This window comes from Schistocerca serialis, chromosome 1 (assembly GCF_023864345.2).
Source record: "Schistocerca serialis cubense isolate TAMUIC-IGC-003099 chromosome 1, iqSchSeri2.2, whole genome shotgun sequence".
Taxonomy (NCBI): domain Eukaryota; kingdom Metazoa; phylum Arthropoda; class Insecta; order Orthoptera; family Acrididae; genus Schistocerca; species Schistocerca serialis.
Window position 1 is genome coordinate 1,043,790,149 of NC_064638.1, and position 22,057 is coordinate 1,043,812,205.

The following is a 22,057-nucleotide window of genomic DNA, read 5'->3' on the forward strand; positions in this document are numbered from 1 at the left end:
TCCCACAGCTACAGGAACACTACTTTAATACCTCTTACACAAAATACTTACGCAGTGCTATCAGACGAAAAGATCAACATGACACAAACTGTGGGAAGTTTGTCTTACAACCTTCGTACCTGGATAAAGCGCTTTTCCTATTTGAGATATCTGTGAACGTTGCTGCACAAGGCGATTTAAGAAGGAACTAAATTCTTTCAGCTACGCCAATGTTTAAAGAAATCGTGTTAACGGCACTAAATCGTGGTTTGTAAATCGTTTACCAGCCGTACTCTGCCGCATTTTGCTGGTTCGAAGGCAAAAAGCTTACTGACAAATTTCACAGAAGGAAAAGGGGGACGAAATGTCTCCCACTCGAAGGTCATGTTGTTTTACTTAAATGATTACAAAATCGAGTAAAACGAACAATGAGGTTGTCAGTATAAGCACATTACTGTTGTCAATATGATGTTGCACCGCCCAGGGCCTGTAATGATAATGGGCCCGTTTAGGTCAGGCATGCCGGCCTGAGTGGCCAAGCGGTTCTAGGCGCTACAGTCCGGAACCGCGCGACCGCTACGGTCGCAGGTTCGAATCCTGCCTCGGGCATGGATGTGTGTGATGTCCTTAGGTCAGTTAGGTTTAAGTAGTTCTAGGTTCTAGGGGACTTATGACCTCAGCAGTTGAGTCCCGTAGTGCTCAGAGCCATTTTAGGTCAGGCATATTGTACACAGACGTGGAAGAGAGAGCACCACTAAATTCTACAAACCGTATGCATTGCATACACACAGAAATTACTGTTACAGTGTACTTATGGAGCCCAATGAGTGAATTGCATATTTTCCGGTGAGAAAGAGCACTGGCAAACAGTCTTCGCTTAGGTTACTTAAACTGGTGTCGCTTTGAGCTAGAATTTATGCCCAGCGACTACGTGTAAGGACAGTGAGTCGGATGCGGGTTTTGCAACTGGGAAATACTTTCCTTACATTGTGGAAGCGAATATTAAATTTGAACAAATATTGCGAAAATTTTCGAGTTGGATAGCTTAGAATGAAAATCTTTCTGTTTATTGCAAAGGAAAACAATTGATTTTCTAAAACATTCTCTGTCATACACAATTAGAAACAGGTCACGTCGACCAAATCATATGGAAGAACCGACAGCGACGTATATTGGAAGGCAGTAAGATCCCTTGGCTTTTGGTTTGGCAGTGTTCGACAGCCATTTCTAGGCGCAAGTAAATGATGAAAGGCAGCGCGTTTTCGTTATCAAATAACGTCTTCATAAATTACTTTAGTTTTAATGTGATCTACGAGTAATTGCTGATGTTTGATATTAACATGAAAAGAATTCCGTAGACAGGGAAAGAACTTGTTCTTGGGCAACTAGTTCTATAATGACCAAAAGAACTTAAATGATCTTCAACCACATGTGTTACAGCAGCGGTATGAAGAAAATGATAGTAATAATGACGGTGATAATCGAATTATTCGGTAACTTGAAACTTCACAGTGGATTTTCTGGAACTAAGAAATTTCCATAATTAGTGAAAATTTCAAAATGGCTTCAAATCGAGGCTATGACGCCTAGAAGAGTCTTTATATCCTGCTGACATGAGAATAGCATAATCTCCATGTCAGAAGCTTGCTTCTACTTACCCATTTAATAGACTCGCGTTTTTTTTTCACCGTGACTAGTTTAGTAAGCTCAGCACATCATCCATTACAGCACACTCCTAGGGCTGGGAAATGTGGCCACAATGGTCTGGTGGAACGAACTATCGCAAGTGCAATGCGTGGGTTCAGGCATTTAGTTTTAAGAGGCACAAACAGATTTGCTTTACGTCTGGTAACCTCAAGAGAAAGCTGTTATAATCCAGAATCCGCATTAAACATCACGTTCCTTCATTCCAAACTGGGCAGAGCCGGTTTACGTTGGAAAATGACATAGGTGGAGGTCATGATAAACAGAAATACTGTCACCAGTAAACTTACATTAGAAAATTTTATTTTATTTGATGAACTGATAGCCGCCTAAAGGAACAGGGCTCTTATTTTACTTGTACTTGATTGAACTAAAGACGATGAAAAATTTGCTGGACTGTGATTCGAATTCGTATCTCCTCTTTCGAGGATCTGAATCTCTCGGAACAATATAGTTCAATCATTTCATTCCTTTTCCCAAGACTGCAGTCTTCTCTAGGTCTTCTCCAAAGGTAAATGTGTGGGTCCGAATCCTGATCGAGTACAAAAATATTCATAATTTCATTTCAAGCCCTATCACGTGCACACCGGCCTGCTAGTGAAAATTAACGTGTCTGTTCATGTTGCCAACAATTTCTGGACAAACACGCACTCATCTTACTGTTGGTGAGCAAGCAATTGATACTTAAGCAATATTCGTGGACAATAAAGAAGAGCGATAGGAGTGCGGTTCGATTGTCGCTCAGGCACAAAAATTTGTGTCCTTATTTTAGATTAAACACCTAGCAGCTGGCAAGAAAAACCGATACGTAACATTTGATTTTACTTAGTTAACAATCCGATTACGTCTTGGGTTCGTATCTCCGTCGCAGAACTTCACATCATGCGCTTCATCTTTAAATTCATACACACTTCGTTACTTCTGAATTGAGGTATATCAGACATCTTTCATGGTAAGTTAACAGGGGAGAAAGGGTCTTGATAGGAGTCACGGTTTATTACAAAAACTGTCGTCATTTATTTACTGATATTGGAGAAAATTTCGGTACTTCATGACTCTTCATGGATAGTCAGCAATATTATATGATTAGATTAAATTAGATTAATACTTGTTCCATTGATCATGAATACGACATTTTGTAATGATGTGGAACGAGTCATTTTAATGAAAGATTTCTTTACATGCCAGTATTCAATTTCTTTACAACAATTCCCCCCCCCCCCCCCTCTGTCTCTCTCACTCTCTCTCTCTCTCTCTCTCTCTCTCTCTCTCTCCCTCCCTCCTTCCCTCCCTCTCTCTCTCTCTCTCTCTCTCTCTCTCTCTCACACACACACACACACACCCACACACGCACACCCACATTCTCTTTTTATTTTTATTTGTTTGTTGTGCTCGATTATCGGCGAAGTACGAAAACATCCGTGAATGAGTTTCTTAGTTTTGAGTATAGTTACGAAAGAAATATAAAAATAACTATGAGAGTTACTGATTTATGATGCTTAGTAGCAGTCAGTTCTGAGTATTATTAGCAACTAAGCTCCAGTCCCTAAACCTAGTTACAGAAATGCGAATCAGACGCATTACGTATTCCAGGCCGTAGCAGCCGCGTCTTTGAGGCGCCAGCTATGGTCACTTCCCAGCCCGCTGTAGGATCACATCGGTTCGTCTTCTTCCTGCTGGTAATGTAACTGAGATTTGGCAACAACGCAAGGTAAGTTTAGCAACTCTGTGATCGACGAGTTACTTCCTTGTTGCACGGAATTAAGCCTCAAAGTTCTCTTGATTTCTCGTGTCATTTCCATTGAATAACCTGAGTTGTTATCGCTTGAGGTGTAACAGAAGATTGTAAATTTACGGTTTTCAGCCGAGCAAAGTCATTGAACGTGGCAATCGCAACTAATCTCGTCCTGTAAATAGCGGTTTACGAGTTCTAGCCACTATTGTCCCCCTAAAAGGAAGTCGCAAACAATATCTCTCCGCTAGCTCTGTGTTGACGTGATGACCTGTGGAAACGCGACAGTTACGGTTCACGGTTCCAGCCTCGCTAAATGTAACGTTTTTGCCCCTTCTGTGTAAGAGCTGCAAGCAGTCAGATCAAACATCCATAAGCAAATCGTAAGAAAATAATTTCAGCTCATAGTGCGACGGTGAAAAACTTACAATGCTGCACAACAGGTAACGCCTCTTTCCGCTGCTGACAAGCAAATTTTGGGTTTCTAGGAATACGTAACTTTATTTATGAAATGCCACGTTTGCATACCCGTTGAGTATGACGCAGCATACCATTTCAACACAGACCCACTGCAAATCTAAGTGAATAGTGTTTTACTATTTCGTGCAGATAGAGGCACGCTTGTGTACAGATACTCAGTTTTGCTAAAACAGACTTACTTTCGTCGTAAGCTTATCGTGGGTAGTTTTATTTCATTTCTTACAATACAGTGCACAGTTTTTTAGTATTGTTAAAACAATACTAGACATGAGAGAGAAATTAATCATGAACGATATCAGCGAATTCTCTGATGTTATCTGTAACAGTCTGACATTGCACATGCAGTTTATTGATTACATGCGTGTAGAAAACTTGTTCTGAGTTACAGCTGTCAAACAAGGTTTGAAGAAGAATAAAATGCCTCTACCAGACGACAGCTAATGTAGAAAATACTTTTCTGACTATTTTGGCACGATGCGCTCTCCCCATACATAATACAAAAGCTTCAAGCGCATCTGCTGCCTGGCCGTGTATTAAACCTGAAAAGAACAAAATGACACACAAGTTAGCCTTTTTTCCACATGCGACTATTTTGGGTTGAGAAGTGAAGAGAATTATGTTGAAAGTTCCATTAAATTGTGAACTTCAGCAGACAGCAGAATTGCGTTTTAAAAAAATGTAGTAGCGAATGTAACAGATCACGTGACGTCTTATTAACAGTGCGCGACGCTTACCGTTACGCTGTTGGCTGTGACGTAGCTTCCGCACCAGTTCGTCCAGAACGTAGGCATTCCACAGTGCTGTGAGATAATGCATATGGTTGGATCTAGACTTCTGTGAGACAGACTGTTCCAGCATTTCTTTTGCACTGCACGATGGTTTCAACAAACAGATAGCGCAATAGAGTAGCCCAAATGGAAAGGAACACTTCCTATCTAAATTTCTGCATCCTACACTGTTGGCAGTTCTGTGTAGGTGGCAGTTACGTTATTTCATTTGGGTGATTACAAAATAGAGTCGAATGTATGCACTGGGTAGCCAAGGCAGCTAGTTCATGGCGATTCGGTCAACCAAGTAAATGAATGTACTGAACATCCTGCAAACCACCACAGGGAGCCTGTGTGTCAGAATTCTCATCTTGTGTGCCGCAACGGTGTTATGAGAGAGAAATGAATCGTGGAGAAGAGGGTTTGGTGGTCTGTTGGACTGATGACAGTTTCATATGATGATGGTCTCGGTTCGGTTCAAACTTCTGCCGAAGGTTTTTGATAGGGAGGGGCAGATTCTATTCTCTTCTGGCTACGTCAAGTGAAGTAGGTATAATGGCATTGTGGTCTGAAAATCACATTAAACATGATATTCCTTCTCTACCAAGTAGACGTTAGGTGGAACCACAATAAAGGAAGGAGTGGCGACATGTAGAAACTCTATCACCAGTAACCTTTCTTATACTAGTTATTTATTTCTAGTGACGAAACAAACCACCTTATTCCGTCTTTTATTTGATATTCTGTATGTCTATAAAATTTGTTCTGAACAGGGAATGCAACTCAGACCGCCCTTAACGCGGAATTTGATCCCTTCGTGACAATACAGCTCGACTACAACTTGTTGTTTGTTCAAAACTGCAGATTCCTCAAAATCTCCACATATTGCGCATGAATGGGTTGGAATCCTGGCCCAGTACTAAACTTTTCGCTATGTATTATCAAGCTCTAGCATGAGATCACCTATCTGCTGGTGGATAATAATTTTTATTTTTAATGCATTTTCATTCGTTGTCAACACCAACGATATCTGACGTTTTTGACTCCCAGTGAGACACAGAACTATTTGCGAGATCAGTGTAAGTTCAAGGATGTTATTCCGAGCTGCTGGTGGAGAAAAATTCGTTAGCTGACGTCTCTTTACGTGTAGTCAACAACGATATGTTTGCGGTTCGATTCTCAGTCAGCACTGAACACTTCGTCATACTATTTCTAGTTCAAACATGCTGACATGTCGCTGCTGGTGTAACAAACCCATACTTAACGTTGCTTTTCTCTAGAATATAACAGCGATACGTGCCGGGTTGGAGTCCCGGGAAGGAAAAATTAATGTTTCGTCTCGTCATTTCATTTAATACATCTAGCTACTGCCGAGAAAATTCGATATGTCAAAGTTGATTGTGCTTGGATAACAATCCGATTAGGTTCTGGGTTCGAATCCCCGTCCAACACAAAGCTTTACCTCACTGCATTTCAAGTAAGTTACTTGTGAAGATGCAGTATTTAACATCTCTCGTAGTTCGTTAACAGGGACAATAGGAATTCGCGACCGTTAAAAATGTTTACGTTATGTAATTTAAAGTTGATATTTGTTAACTGATACTGTATAAAATCGAAGTATATCACTCTCTTTATGCCTAGTCAGTAATGACTGTTAATTTCCGTCAGTCACGAAATCTTAGTTTGCATGACCTGGGTTTGAATGCATTTGCAGAACGAGTCGGTTCGTCGTTGCATTTGAAGTTCATATATATTCTCAACTAGCTGTTCGTGAATAACGTAAATTTTTAATGGCATTTTGTGTTAAATAACAAGTATGGTATGTTACTTTGAAGAGGAAATCGCGAATACGACGAACTTACTACGTGCATTACCTATCTGACGTAATAGCGAGAGTGCTAACATTTCAGGTGTGTCAGTTATTGCAATAATTGCGAGCTTACAAGCCTCAAGGACAGTCGTATCTGTGATGAGTTGTTCCCTGATATTTTTAGTATCGTGGTATTACTTTACATCATGAGTTATGGCGATACAGAGCAGTGTTTTCTAGTGGTAACTTGTTGGAACCATTTTCAATAGTCAAACGGCTGTATCAAGGAGCGATTAGAAGACCTGCTAGACAGCTGCGTTATGTGGGTTGCTTGGAAATCGGGCGAAATGCAATTCAGGTCGTTCGGATACTTTTGAGCACGACTGTACTTATTTAACAATCCGATTAGGTGCTGGGTTCACATCCTTGTCACAAGCTTTACATGATGGCATTTCAATTTTAAACGTGAGCATACCTTGTTCCTTGTGAATGACACCATATTAAACGTCGTTGGGGGTAGTTCCCAGGACGGTAACTGTTATGACAGGATTCCCAGTTCAGTACAAATATTTTCGTCATTTATTTTCAGGATCTGAACTGATAACTGATACTGGTGCAAACGTCTATACTTCACGTCTCATTATGCCTAGTGATCCGGTCTCAATAAGGCACAAACAAAGCTTTGCTTAGTTAGCAATGGCTATAGGTGCTGGGTTTGAATCCAGGTCCAGAACGACGACGTTGCTCATCTCATTTTAAGCTCAAATTTGAGTACACGTAGCTGTTGATATGTTACGAGGACAATGATATTACTGGTGATTCGCTGTTAATGTTGAGATTTCCGTAGAGTGCTTGTTGCCGTTAATCGCGTTTTTCTGCTGGTTCGTCCAATATCCAGTTTCCAGAGCCACTCGCCGTTGGGCGACCTTCAGCACATGGATGGAAAACCTTTTAGAGAGCGAAAAACATTTTTCCAATTGCTGTACAGCTTTGTAACTCAGTATATTGTCTCAAGTATTTAATTTTGACTAAGGATTACTGTATGACATATGTAAAATAATCCTTTTTCTCAGAACTTTTGGAATGTCACTTGTTGTTATTAAGGTTAGTTTATGAGTGTTATGGGGTGTCTCATCGATAAGAACGTGTTTTCTAATATGTTTTGTATGACGATAATAGTTGATGCTTAGACTGACTGCCATAAAGACCTTTGGTCTCTTAGTAGTCTCTTGCGGTACCCATTGCGTGTAATTAAACGACTGTACCCCATGGGGTTTTGGTGTTTAGAGGACCTGCAACACAGCTACGTTATGTTGGTTACATTGGGCAGTAACCCACTTTTTTTGCTGTCATGTGTACATATTGTATGTGGCTACTTTAAACCGGTAACCAGCAATGCATAATAGAATTTGTTTGCAACTGATGACTGAATTTTATCTTGAGAAAATAATACTACAGTTATTGAAAGTTACAGCCATGAATAAAGCAGTAAAATAAAATACAATAATTTCTCGAAAGCAATAACTGAAATAAATCTTCTGGAAATAATAACAAATAGGACTGGTCACAGAATTTCTGCTGAAAAGACGAAGTTCTCAAAAAATATAAAGACTGCACCAAAATGCATAGAAATTTAGATAGGTAAAATAGAACGAGTAATTAAATTTAAATACCTCGGTGACACATCAAAGCAGAGGAGAATAGAAAAATTTGCAGTGGCTGCAACAACTAGTAACAAGACAGGAGTACATGGTGTCTAAAAATATCTGTAGTGGGAAATACCGCTCTAAAAGTACAAACTAAAGAACTACAGCACGTGGGAAGACCAGTTTGCATTAATATGAATGCTTAACGAGAAGCTACAATCTGAACAGATTTCAGATATTTGAAAGAAAAAAAAATGGTTCAAATTGCTCTGAGCACTATGGGACTCAACTGCTGTGGTCATAAGTCCCCTAGAACTTAGAAGTACTTAAACCTAACTAACCTAAGGACATCACACACAGCCATGCCCGAGGCAGGATTCGAACCTGCGACCGTAGCGGTCGTGCGGTTCCAGACTGTAGCGCCACTCCGGCCGGCTATTTGAAAGACGAATTATTAAAAAATAATGGGTAGAATACAAATTACGGATTGTTGAAACTGAGAATTAATGAGATCTACCAAAACAGTATAAGTAATGGTGTAGCGAAGGTTAATCCTCTTTGAACACATCTCACGAGTGAATGGGAACAGGTTAAATCAACAAATATTTCTGAGTTTATGGAGCAAAGCTTTCAACAATTCTGTGGATTTCAGAAATAAAAGAAGAACTACAGTGAAACGGATATAAGCCACAGAAGCTTAAGCCGGAATGAAATACTAAATTTAGAAGACTTCCAAGACAGGAACATGACAAATCAGGAAGAACATGAACAGAAGAAATCAAAGAAAACAACGTCGGGAGAATACGCAGGCATACTGAAAAATAGGTGACAACAAATAAAGAAGCGAAATCGAAGTTGTTACGTGATGCGAATTGGTCAGTATGAGGATATAATGTGAAACTTAGATATCCCATTAGTAATCTAAGCTGTAGTTACCAAATTTTATTTTGAAAGTTGTTGTTAGGACCAGTGGGGCGTAGCTTCCGATGAATCGACGACTCCCAGTAAGCATACACACATACACAAACACAACCACACACATACACGCACACGGCCTCAGCGTAAGCGTGTAGCAGTCGCAATGGCTGCGTCGCAGGAAGCAGAGCAACAGGGGCTGTACTCACCGGCGCAGGACTCCGCCGCTGTGGTGTCCACCGCCGCTGCCGCGTTCGACGCTGCGCCCGTACGAAGGAGAGCCGACCCGAATGCGAGCGAGTCGCCGCGACGCCTGGCGTCCGCTGCCGCCGCCGCTGCCGCCGCCACCGCAGCTGCTGTGTTCCGTCGGCTCTCAGCGCGCAAGCGCGCGGCAGGCCGGCCGGACGGAGGCTCGCCTTCCAGCTCTGCGTCTGTGGACGCCGCACACACTGAGCACTGTGAACAGCAACTGCGCCAACTGTCCTGGAACCAAATGGTCTATAGCTCCTAGGCATATCATAAGGATTATTTCAAACTGTTGAAGTCTGATGGCTTTCGTGGCTGTTGTCATTGAAGGTAAAAATCATCTTCCATGTTGTTAGGCTGCGTAACGATAGTTTTTACTTTATCCCTATACGACAAACGTTTCGACCTCTCTGCTGTTATCTGAGAGGTCAGAAAGCATGGGAATGGAGAAAGTGGAGGGTGATTGTGATTTTACTAGACACATTTCACTTCAACAGAAATCAAACCTGAACATACACATAATCGAAAGAGCGAATTCACACTGCTTCATCACATTTAGATTTCGAAATATAATTATTGTATTTGGCTGTGAAAATATTCACGTGAACTTTCATCTACCTCTAGATCTACGTGATTACTCTGCTATTCACAATAAAGTGCCTGGCAGAGGGTTCAAGGAACCACCTTCATGCTGCCTCTCAGCCGTTCCACTCTCGAACGGCACGCGGGAATCACGACCACTTACATTTTTCTGTGCACGCCCTGATATCTATTATTTTATCGTGATGATCGTTTCTCCCTATATAGTTGGGGGCCAACAGTAAGTTTTCGCAATCGGAGGAGAAAACTGGTGATTGAAATTTCATGAGAAGATCCAGTCGCAACAAAAACGCTTTTGTTTTAACGATTGCCACTTCAATTCACTTATCATGTCTGTGACACTATCTCCCCTATTTAGTGATAATACAAAATGAGCTGCACTTCTTTGTACTTTCTCGATGTCATCCGTCAGTCCCACCTGATGCGGATCCCACACCGCACAGCAATACTCCAAAATAAGTCTCTTTACCAGACCTGTTACACCTTCTAAGTGTTCTGCCAATGAGTCGCAGTCTTTGGCTTGCTCTACCTACAATATCATCTTTGTGTTCTTTCCAATTTAGCTTATTTGTAATTGTAATCCCTAAGTATTTAGTCGAATTTGCAGACCACAGATTTGTGAGACTTATCACGTAATCGAAATTTAGCTGATTTCTTTTAGTACTCATGTGAATAACTTCACACTTTTCTTTATTCAGGGTCAATTGCCACTTATCGCACCAACAGACATATTATCTAAATCATTTTGCAAGTCGTTTTGATCATCTGATGACTTTACAAGACGGTAAATGACAGCATCATCTGCAAACAATCTAAGACGGCTGCTCAGATTGTCTGCTACGTCGTTAATATAGATCAGGAACAATAGAGGGCCTGTAACACTTCCTTGTGGAACGCTGGATATTACTTCTGTTTTACTCGTCTATTGCTACGAACTGTGACCTTTCTGACAGGAAAACACGAATCCAGTCGCAGAACTAAGGTGTTACTCCGTAGGCAAGCTGTTTGGTTAGAAGACGCTTGTAAGGAACAATGTCGAAAACCTTCTGGAAATCTACACACGAACATAAGTGGTGTGTAGATCGGTTCACGTGAGACACATCGAAATGATTTCATGCTTTGGTGCAAGTGGTGCACTAAACCTTACATATTCACGGAAAACTCTACAGAAGAACATACGCCGATAAGTCAAAACAATATGAGCACTTGCTTGATAACCTGATGATCGTCTTTGGAACGAAATACATCACTGATCCTGCGTATCAGGGATCCGAGAGTTCGTTGGAAAGTTTGTGGATATATATGGCATCAGATGTCTACGCACAGGTCATGTAAACCGCGTAAATAAATGGCCGCTGACATGCGTACGTGGTGATGGCGACCCAGATAGTACCATAGGACTTGGAACAGGCGAATTTGGTAGCCGAGACATCAAAGCGAGTACAGTAAAATGCTCCAGAAACCGTTATAGAACGGTTATGGCTCCAAGATACGGACAACTGTACTCCGAAGATGACATCGCCGTTGGGGAATACATCAAGCCTGAAGGGGTGCAGGTGGTTCTAAACTGTCAGCGTGTCTTCGATTACTACCACAGGTCCCTTGCAAAAATAGCAAAATGTATCCCACAACATAATACTGCTCCCACCAGCCTGCGTACGTGTAGCGATGGACGTTCTGAGACATCGTTCACCTCCATGATGGCGTTTGTGGAGATGACCATCGACCTAGTGTAACAAAAATGTGATTCACCCGAAGAGCAAACACGTTTCCATTGATCGACTAGTAGATCCGTAGTCCGGTGTCCACTTTAGTCATAAACTGCGATGTCGTTGGGTCAACATGTGAACACGTAGGGGTGTTCTGCTGGAAAATTTCATGTTCAACAATGTAAGTTGAACGGTGTGCTAAGACTTGTGCGTGCACCAGCATTGTAATCTTATGGCAAAGATGCCAAAGATCACTATCTATCCCACTTTACCCAGCAGACAAGCCTCCGAACTTCACGTTCTGTGAAGAGCCCTGGACAACCAACGATTTAAAGCCTAGTCGTAGTTTCACTGTCCTTCTTTCCGTAGATGCTCAAGACAGTACCACGTGAACAGTCGACCAGCTTCAACATTTACGAGATATTACAATAGTTCACAGGCTCTCCTTAACAATGATCTGCCGGCCGCTGTGACCGAGCGGTTCTAGGCGCTTCAGTCCGGAACCGCGCTGCTGTCACGGTCGCAGGTACGAATTCTGCCCCGGGCATGGATGTATGTGATGTCCTTAGATTAGTTAGGTTTAAGTAGTTCTAACTTTAGGGTACTGATGACCTCGATGTTAAGTCCCATAGTGCTTAGAACCATTTGAACCATTTTTGAACAATAATCTGCCCTTTGTCAAAGTCGCTTATTTTAATGGATTTCCTCATATGCAACCAATATCTTTGCTAGGGTGATCCCTCGCCCGTGTCTGCTCACCTACATACTTTTGTAATCGCATCACTTCCCCACAACGCCACCAGACGGCATAGAAATTCACGGTGGGCAGTGGTCATAATTTTTTGGCTTATCAGTGCACATGTCATGTAAAGCAGTTAACTCGGACACAAGGGAATCTTTACGTCTCAACAAATCATGATAGTTCTTTGCAGCACTTAAACACATATTTGTTTACAGACACAAATGCACAATAATCCACACTTAACACAAATGTCAATAAACAATAGCGCACGAAAGCCAAACTTGAGTTGTTACAATAGTCCAACGAACTGCCGTACAGTGTGTTAACTGTAAGACGGCAGAGTTGTGAGGGGAGTGCGGGGAGAGGAGGAAGCAAGCATTGGCTGGCGGGGTGAGAGGAGCCGTTGGGGGGGGGGGGGGGCAGGCACGCCTACCAATTGCAGTGCTGGCACTACAAATTGCGCGTCATGCTTACACGAAAGCAGACAAAAGGCTTGGAAGTAAGACTCGCTTTAAATGTTGTTCGTAAACGAAACTGAAATCGTCATGTACACTCTTTGACATAAAACTTGACCGGCGGCCGGCCGCTTCAGAGGCTAAGTCCGCGCCGATCGCGACATGGGACATAAAAACTGGCCAACTCGCTAATTCTCTAAGTCCGGTTATCTGCACAATCTGGCAACACTGTAGACTGCGGCACTTCCTGGAGGAAAACTTGTCCCATGATAGAGAAACTCTAGGCTGATTACGCCTGTGGTCTAGCGGTAGCATGCGTTGTTTCTATTCATAATGTCAGTGGATCGAGAGCAGCTGGCATAGAATATTTTTATAGCCTCTTCTGTCTGAATGCTGAAGACGTGAATGTAATGGTAGCGCAGATTCAATCTATTTCGCTTTGTGACACACCGATATCAAAATTTTATCCAGTAACGATTTTGCGGCAGATTTCCTGCAGACTGTCCTCCTCTGGACGCCGTATGCGGCAAAGCTCCGGGATCCATTTGCTGGCTACTGGCAGCGGCCGTGGCGACAGCAGCGGCGCTGCACTCCCCCGTTCTTTATCGAAAGCGACTGCTACCGCTCATCGCTTTTGATGATTTAAAACGCTTTATTATTAAATGTTGCTCCACAGAAAATTTCTACAATTTCCATTCACGCTCAAAAGCAACGCAGACAGACGCCCTGATTAGTAGGCGGATATTATATTACATTAATCGGCAAGAGCTGAGTATGGCCCGAAATTAAGTTTATAGACTGGGACGAAATGAAACCACCTCACTACATTCGATGAATTTATAAATGCTTCATACCTCGTTTCTTTTCCTTTCAAACTAAATTATTTGTGCAACTTTTGGTCAATGTTTGGATGTTTTCGTCAAGCCAGAGTGAGCGTCTGTGGTGTAAAGTGTATTACAGTTCTTGTTTCATTCCTTATGGTAAGTCTATGCGATAAACTGTGTGAATACCTTGCAATGCATGCTCTGTAGCAGTGCAGGAACACTGCACATTTGGAGTTCATGAAGTATTTATTGTTGATCGGAAGTGATAGTTAAGGTCATCAGATTTAAACCAGAAAAATTTGTCGTTTTCAAGGTTTCAGAGAACGGAAAGGAATTGCTAACGCCGGTGTTAGAAAACGTCTACAGTTAAATGCTATTGCAAAAATTTAGAAGAAGGGAACTATATTAATGAACATGTGCACTTCATAAACAACCTTCTGACATGTTAGACCTATATGACGAACAAAGCTCAAATTTATATCGTTGACAGTCGGTTTGAATCTTTTCAGGGTCTATTTTACAGTGAAGCACCTTGGAATTTGCAAAGCAGAAATCCATGATATTAACTTAATTTACTAAGTCGAAACCGGACGAAGATTGATGTTTAAAGGCATTCTTCAGATTTCGCATAAGAAATTTTTACTAGCAGTTTGCAACTCCATTAATTAAAATGGAAAAGAAAAGGTTGTAGTCAGCGGCTTCTACCGTGATTCGAACTGCTATGTCTTATAGTACAAGCACTGCAACGCACAAGGGAACCTCTGAGCTAACGACACACTCGCTGCCAGAGGCGGAATATAGTCACTGCGATGTTGCCTGAGCCTCAAAACGCAACCTTAAACACACGAACAGAGGAGGTGGAGATTACTGTTTTAACGTCCCGTCGACAACGATGTCATTAGAGACGGAGCACAAACTCGGATTAGGGAAGGATGGGGAAGGAAATCGGCCGTGCCCTTCCTAAGGAACCATCCCGGCATTTGCCTGAAGCGATTTAGGGAAATCATTGAAAACCTAAATCAGGATGGCCGGGCGCGGGATTGCACCGTCGTCCTCCCGAATGCACACACAAACAGGTGTTACTTATGTGAAGAACGCCGTTCTTGGAGTCCAGAAATTAAATATACTTTCTAATTGTGTCATCTTGCAGTGGATTATATCGTACGAGTCTTCGATGTGGAAAACGAATGTCAAGTGAATTTAGCGAGGTAACGCCGACCTACACCCGGAAGTAAATGCACTATCAGAGTGTTGACAAATACTTGCTACGACGCTGCCATTTCTAGGCTCTCTGACGAGGCAGCTCTTCAGCGAAATGCTTGCCGTGATTCTCCGATACGGTTCTTCAGAGTGGAGACGCGCGCGCACGTTTGGTTTTTATGCGGCGTTCTCCCCTGATGGTTTCTGACGTCGCCTTGTGGGCTATGTATACATATGAGACATTCAATTATCATTAATCCAGAATCATACAAGTTTCAGCTTCCGGCGTGGAAGAAGGCTGTTGACGCCGACATTATATCATTTCAACGTAGGGAAAGCAAAACGGATCATTCAATGTTTCTCATTCAACATAAAGCATGTGAGATAATTTTCCGTAACGTTCATAATCATCTAAAAATACAAACGAAGTAAAAATACACTGGAAGCTTATTCGAATTGAATATAACTCTTTGCACCTCGATGTCGAATTTGTCCACTTGCAATCTTTTGCAGCATACACATAGAATGTCATGATCACCACGAGAATGAAGAAATATGTTGGTAAGGATGGAAGCAAGAAGAGACGCAGTCAACAAATATTCTATTCCTCATGGCATTCATTTCATTTGACACGTAAGAAGAGGTAAAGCGGGAATTTACTTTCGTTAACAAGAAAGATATGCCGCACATATTGATAATAAGGAAGTCTGCGTCTTCATACGTTTCCTCCTTGAAATCTGTATGCTCTATTATATACTAAGTAGCCCGATCATTGTTTCAGTAATGTTACCCTCTTGTTTGACCCCGTAACGATGAACAGATTCCAAATGCATGTCTCCCTTCCTGGGTTGTTTTTTGTGTTTTATTGCTTGGAATTCCTGAAGCAGACCACTGTGCCTTCCCCCCTCGTGGGTTAGGTCTCAAAACTAAACCGCTTTGTATCCAATGGCATAATTTATTCAGACAGCATCAGCATAAGACTATCAAACAAAGCCTTCCATTTACAGCTGCAGCACTCTAACCAGCACTGACCAAGGTGTAATCCACGGTCATGGTCCTAAATTACCAGCTGTCTGCTACTGTGGCAAAGTCCGTACTACACTTTCGATTCCGCAGCACCATTTTATCTGGTAACACTGTGTAGTTGCACAGTTGTGCTACCAGGTCTGTCCTCACACTGTCAACTTTATGTATCTCACTTCTCCTGTAGCGTAGATCACGAGGAGCCGAAGTAAATGAGTGTATTCTGCATGACGTAACATTCAGTATTCCCTACTTTCATAGCCACTCTTCATGTGCATCGATACCAAATAGGAATGCGAAAACTCTCGCGAGTGAGAGAATGACAATAACAATCGTAACAAGAACAAGCAAATAATGAATGATGTTTATTCCAACGCAGAACGAGAATGGCTTTAAATATAAAAATCTGTATCTGTATCTATATCCATATCTATTGATCTTTGAGTTGGCACAATGCAAATATATTCTTAGCATTTAGTTACTGAATTTAGTTCTGGATGTTTGCAGAGAAAAGGAAAAGTCGGTACTTCTCGCTAGTGTAATATAATGTGAACCAGCAACTACCCTTTCCTTAGAACACGACTCAAGCAGGTCCTCAAGTAGGTAGCAAGGCACTGCTGCAATCTGTTCCCTGACATTGCTCTGATGACGGTTAATGCAGATAGTTCCGATTATGAAATACAAAACGTATTGCAGGTTAGTTCCTAGGATAGTAACATTAAATTTGTGTTGTAGACGGCACATGAACGTGACGACTATCCATATTACTCATCAATATAAAAAGACAATATTTTGGGAATTTAGCAGGATTACTCAAAATGAATTCTGAAATTGGGTGACTGACTGCACAGGTGCTAAACGTCGTCAAGAGTATACGATGTCCTAATCGCATTAGGAATATGAAGATCGTCTTCGACAGCTCGCGACTTTCACATTGCTATCTCCACCCTACTCCAGACAGCCCTCGGTGGAGTTGCACTACGTTGCCGATGTTATGGAAGGCCTTCAAACCGACAACAGACCAAATATTGAAAAATACAAGCGAATTCTCTTGCAGCGTAAGCTTATTGTAACTAATCTAAAAATTATTGGAGAGGAACATTGTCCTATTCAAAAAAAGTAAAATGTTACACACGGTTGACGTCAAATGGACATTATCTATGTCCTGTCTTGTGTCCTACTCATCTATAATATCAAGTGTACTATGAAAATGATTATATATAATGGATGATAGGGTAATGCATTGATACCAGATGGTGGGGGCCGGCCGGTGTGGCCGTGCGGTTCTAGGCGCTTCAGTCTGGAACCGCGTGACCGCTACGGTAGCAGGTTCGAATCCTGCCTCGGGCATGGATGTGAGTGATGTCCTTAGGTTAGTTAGGTTTAAGTAGTTCTAAGTTCTAGGGGACTGATGACCTTAGAAGTTAGGTCCCATAGTGCTCAGAGCCATTTGAACCATTTGAACTATTTAACACAAAATGACATTAAAAATTAAAGTTATTCACGAGCAGCTAGTTGAGAATATGTATGAACATTAAATGACACGACGAACTGAAATAATATGACGAAGAGTTCAGCGCTCACTGGGAATAGAGCCCCACACATATCGTTGTTGACTACACACAAAGAGACGTCAGCTACCGAATTTTTCTCCACCAGCTGCTCAGAATAGCATCTTGAACTTACAGTCATCTCGCAAATAGTTCTGTGTCTCACTGGGAGTTAAAAACGCCAGATATCGTTAGTGTTGACAACGAATGAAAATACATTAAAAATCAAAATTATTATCCACCAGCAGATAGGTGTTCTCCTGATAGAACTTGATAATACATAATTAAATCTTTAGTGCCGGGCCAGGATTCGATCCCATTCACGCGTAATATGTGAAGGTATTGAGGAATCTGCAGTTTTGAACAAACAACAAATTGTAGCTGATCTGTATTGCCACGAAGGGATCAAATTCCGCGTTAAGGGCGGTCTGAGTTGCATTCCCAGTTTAGAACCAATTTTATCGACATACAGAAGCTCAAATAAAAGATGGAATAAGTGTCCTGTGACCATACATAGCGTTTGTGTCGTCACTTGAAATAAATAACTAGTATAAGAAAGGTTACTGGTGATAGAGTTTCTACATGTCGCCACTCCAGACTTTATTGTGGTTCAACCTACCGTCTACGTGGTAAAGAAGGAATATCATCTTTAATGTGAATTTTCAGACCACGCAGCCATTATATCTCCTTCACTTGGTGTAGCCAGGAGAGAATGGAATCTGTCTCTCCCTATCTAAAATCATTGACGGACGTGGGAATCGAACCCAGACCATAGGTATAACAACCTACCATCCGTCCAACAGACCACGAAATCCTCTTCTCTGCGAGTCATTTTTCTATCGTAACGCAGTTGCGCCACACTGGATGAGAATTCTGACACACAGGCTCCCTGTAGTAATTTGCAGCATGTTCAGTAAATTCATTTACTTGGTTGACCGAATCACCATGAACTAGCTGCCTCGGCTACCCAGTGCATACATTCGACTATTTTGTAATCACAGAAATAAAATCACGTAACTGCCACCTACACACAACTGCCAACAGTGTAGGATGCAGAAGTTTAAATAGGAAGTGTTGCTTTCCACTTGAGCTATTCTATTGCGCTATCTGTTACTAGAAAACGTCGTTCAGTCCAAAAGAAAAGCTGTAACTGTTTGTTTCTCAGAAGTCAAGACCTGGCCATATGCATAATCTCACAGTGCTGTGGAATCCAAAAGTTCTGGAGGAATAGTTGCCGAGCTCTGGAGCTTATGTAGCTACGTGTCAGCTTGTAGCATAGATAAGATGTCGCGAGTTCAAATACATTCAGTGCTACATTTTTTAAAACGCAATTCTGCTCTCTGCTGAAGGTATCAATCTAATGGAACTTTGAACATAATTCCCTTCACTTCTCAACCCAAAGTAGTCGCATGTGGTCCGCCCCAGTAGCTGAGTGGTTAGCGTGACGGATTGCCGTCCTCTGGGCCCGGGTTCGATTCCCGGCTGGGTCGGAGATTTTCTCCGCTCAGGGACTGGGTGTTGTGTTGTGTTCATCATCATTTCATCCCCATCCGGCGTGCAGGTCGCCCAATGTGGCGCCGAATGTAATAAGACCTGCGATATGGCGGCCGGACCTGCCCCGCGAGGGGCCTCCCGGCCAAAGGCGCCAAACGCTCATCATCATCATCAGTCGCATGTGGAAAAAGGGCTAACTACTGTGATATTTTGTTCTATTCAGGTTTAATAGACAGCAGGCAGCAGATGCATCTCGAAGATGTGCAGGGAGAGCGCATCATGCCATAATATGTCAGAAAAGTATTTTCTACATTAGCCGTCGTGTGGTAGTGATATTTTATTCTTCTTCAAACTTTGTGTGACAGCTTTAACTCAGAACAAGTTTTCTACATGCATGTAATCAATAAACTGCATGTGCATTTTCAGACTGTCATAGGTAACATCAGAGAATTCGCATATATCGTTGATGATTAATTTCTCTCTCATGTTTACTATTGTTTTAACAACACTAAAGGAAACCTTACGAAAACTGTGCACTGTATTATAAGAAATGAAATAAAACTAACCATGATAACCTTACGACGAAAGTATCTGTACACAAGCATGCCTCTATCGACACGAATTAGTAAAATACTACTCACTTAGATTTTGATTGGGTCTGTGTTTAATTGGTATGCTGTGTCATACTCAAGAGGTATGCAAATGTGGCAATTCATAAATATAGTTACGTATTCCTAGAAACCCAAAATTCGCTTGGCAGCAGCGGAAAGAGGCCTTACCTGTTGTGCAGCATTGTAAGTTTTTCAACATTGCACTATGAGCTGAAAGCATTTTCTTGCGATTTCCTTATTGATGTTTGATCTGACTGCTTGTAGCTCTTTCACAGAAGGGATAAAAACGTTACAGTCAGTGAGACTGGAACTGCGAACCGTAACAGACGCTTTTTCACAGGTCAGCACGTTACCACAGAGCTGGCGAGGAGGTATGGGTCTGAGTTTCCTATTAATAAGGCAATAGGAACTCGAACTCTTAAACCGCTATTTGAAGGTCGAGATTAGTTGCGGTTTCCACCTGCAACGACTTTCCTGGGCTGAAAACCGTAAATTTTCAATCTTTTGTTACCCTTCAAGCGATAATAACTCAGATTATTCATTGGAAATGACAGGTAAAATCAAGTGAACTTTGAGGCTTAATTCCGTGCACACCAGGAAGTAACTCGTCGATCACAGAGTTGCCAAACATACGTTGCCTTGTTGCCAAATCTCAGTTACAGTACCAGCAGGAAGAAGACGAACCGATGTGATCCTACAGCGATCTGGGAAGTGACCATAGCTGGTGTCTCCAAGTCGCGGCTGCTACGGCCTGGAATACGTAATGCGTCTGATTCGCTTTCTGTAACTAGGTTTAGGGACTGGAGCGTAGTTACTAATAATACTCAGAACTGACTGCAAACTGAGCATCATAAATCAGTAACTCTCATTGTTGTTTTTATATTTCTTTCGTAAGTGTACTCAAAACTAAGAAAGTCCTTCACAGGCGTTTTCGTGCCTCGCCGATAGTCGAACACAACATACAAATAAAAATAAAAAAGAATGTGTGTGTGTGTGTGTGTGTGTGTGTGTGTGTGTGTGTGTGTGTGTGTGTGTGTGTGTGTGTTTGTGAGAGAGAGAGAGAGAGAGAGAGAGGTAAATAAAAAGCAATGAGAGAGAGTGTAAAAAATTGTTGTAAAGAAATTGAATCATGGTATATTGATGATTAGCCATGAAGAGTCATGAATTACCGAAATTTTGGCCCATACCAGTAACCAAATCTAAACTTGAAAATAAAAGACGACAATTTTTGTAATAAACCGTGACTCCTATCAAGACCCTTTCGTCCCTGTTATCTAACCACGAAAGATGTCTGATATACCTCCATTCTGAAGTAACAAAGTGTGCATGCATTTAAAGATGAAGTGCATGATGTGAAGTTCTGTGACGGAGATACGAACCCAACACGTAATCCGATTGTTAACTAAGAAAAATCAAATGTTACGTATCGGTTTTTCTTACGAGCCGCTAGGTGTCTGAATCTAAAATAAGGATACGAACTTTTGTGCCTAAGCGACAATCGAACTGCACACCTACCGCGCATCCACGAATATAGCTTAAGTATCAGTTGCTTAATCATGAACAGTAAGATGTGTGCGTGTTTGACCAGAAATAACGACACCTGTTGCGATTGTTGGAAACACATGAACAGACATGAAATTGCGCGTTAATTTTCACTAGCAGGTGGGTGTGCACTTGATAAAGCTAGAAATGAAATTATGAATATTTTTGTACTGGATCAGGTTTCAGACCCACATACTTACCTTTGGAGGAGACCTAGAGAAGATTGCAGTCTTGGGAAAAGGAACGAAATGACTGAACTATACTGTTCCGAGAGATTCAGATCCTCGAAAGAGGAGATACGAATTCGAATCACAGTCCAGCACCAAATTTTTAAACGTCTCTAGTTCAATCAAGTACAAGTGAAATAAGAGCCCTGTCCCTTTAAATGGCTATCGGTTCATCAAATAAAATAAAATTTTCTAATGTAAGTAAGCTTACTGGCGACTGTATTTCTGTTTACCATGACTTCCGCTGTGTCATTTCCCAACGTAAACCGGCTCTGCCCAGTTGGTAATGAAGGAACACGATGTTTAATGCGGATTCTGGATTATAACGTCTTTCTCTTGAGGTTACCACAGGTAAAATAAATCTGTTTGTGCCTCTTAAAAGTAAATGCCTGAACCCACCCATTGCACCTGTGATAGCTCGTTCCACCATACCATTGTGGCCACATTACCCAGCCCCAAGAGTGTGCTGTAACGGATGATGTGCTTAGCTTAAAAAATTAGTCACGGTGGAAAAAATGCGAGTCTATTAAATGGTCAAGTAGAAGCAAGCTTCTGACGCAGAGATTATGCTATTCTCATGTCAGCAGGATGTAAAGACTCTTCTAGGCATCATAGGCTGGATGTGAAGCCATTTTGATTTTTCACAAATTCAGCAAATTTCTTAGTTCGAGAAAATCCACTGTGAAGTGTGAAGTTGCCGGATAATTCGATTATTACTGTTATTATTAATATCATTTTATTCATACCGCTGCTGGAAGACGACCGTAGTCTTCAGGTAAAACGCGAGACCAGCTAATATGA

The 22,057-nt window shown here is 41.7% G+C and overlaps 1 protein-coding gene across 1 annotated transcript in view; it reads right to left on the reverse strand.

Annotated features, from left to right (window-relative positions):
* Window positions 1-9,332, reverse strand: part of LOC126458809 (parathyroid hormone/parathyroid hormone-related peptide receptor-like) — a gene marked incomplete at its 3' end in the record, with an annotated part of 611,649 nt that extends 602,317 nt beyond the window's left edge. Inside the window, exon 1 of the mRNA XM_050095819.1 lies at window positions 9,243-9,332. The remainder of the gene's footprint in view (window positions 1-9,242) is intronic.
* Window positions 9,333-22,057: the final 12,725 nt, after the last annotated feature.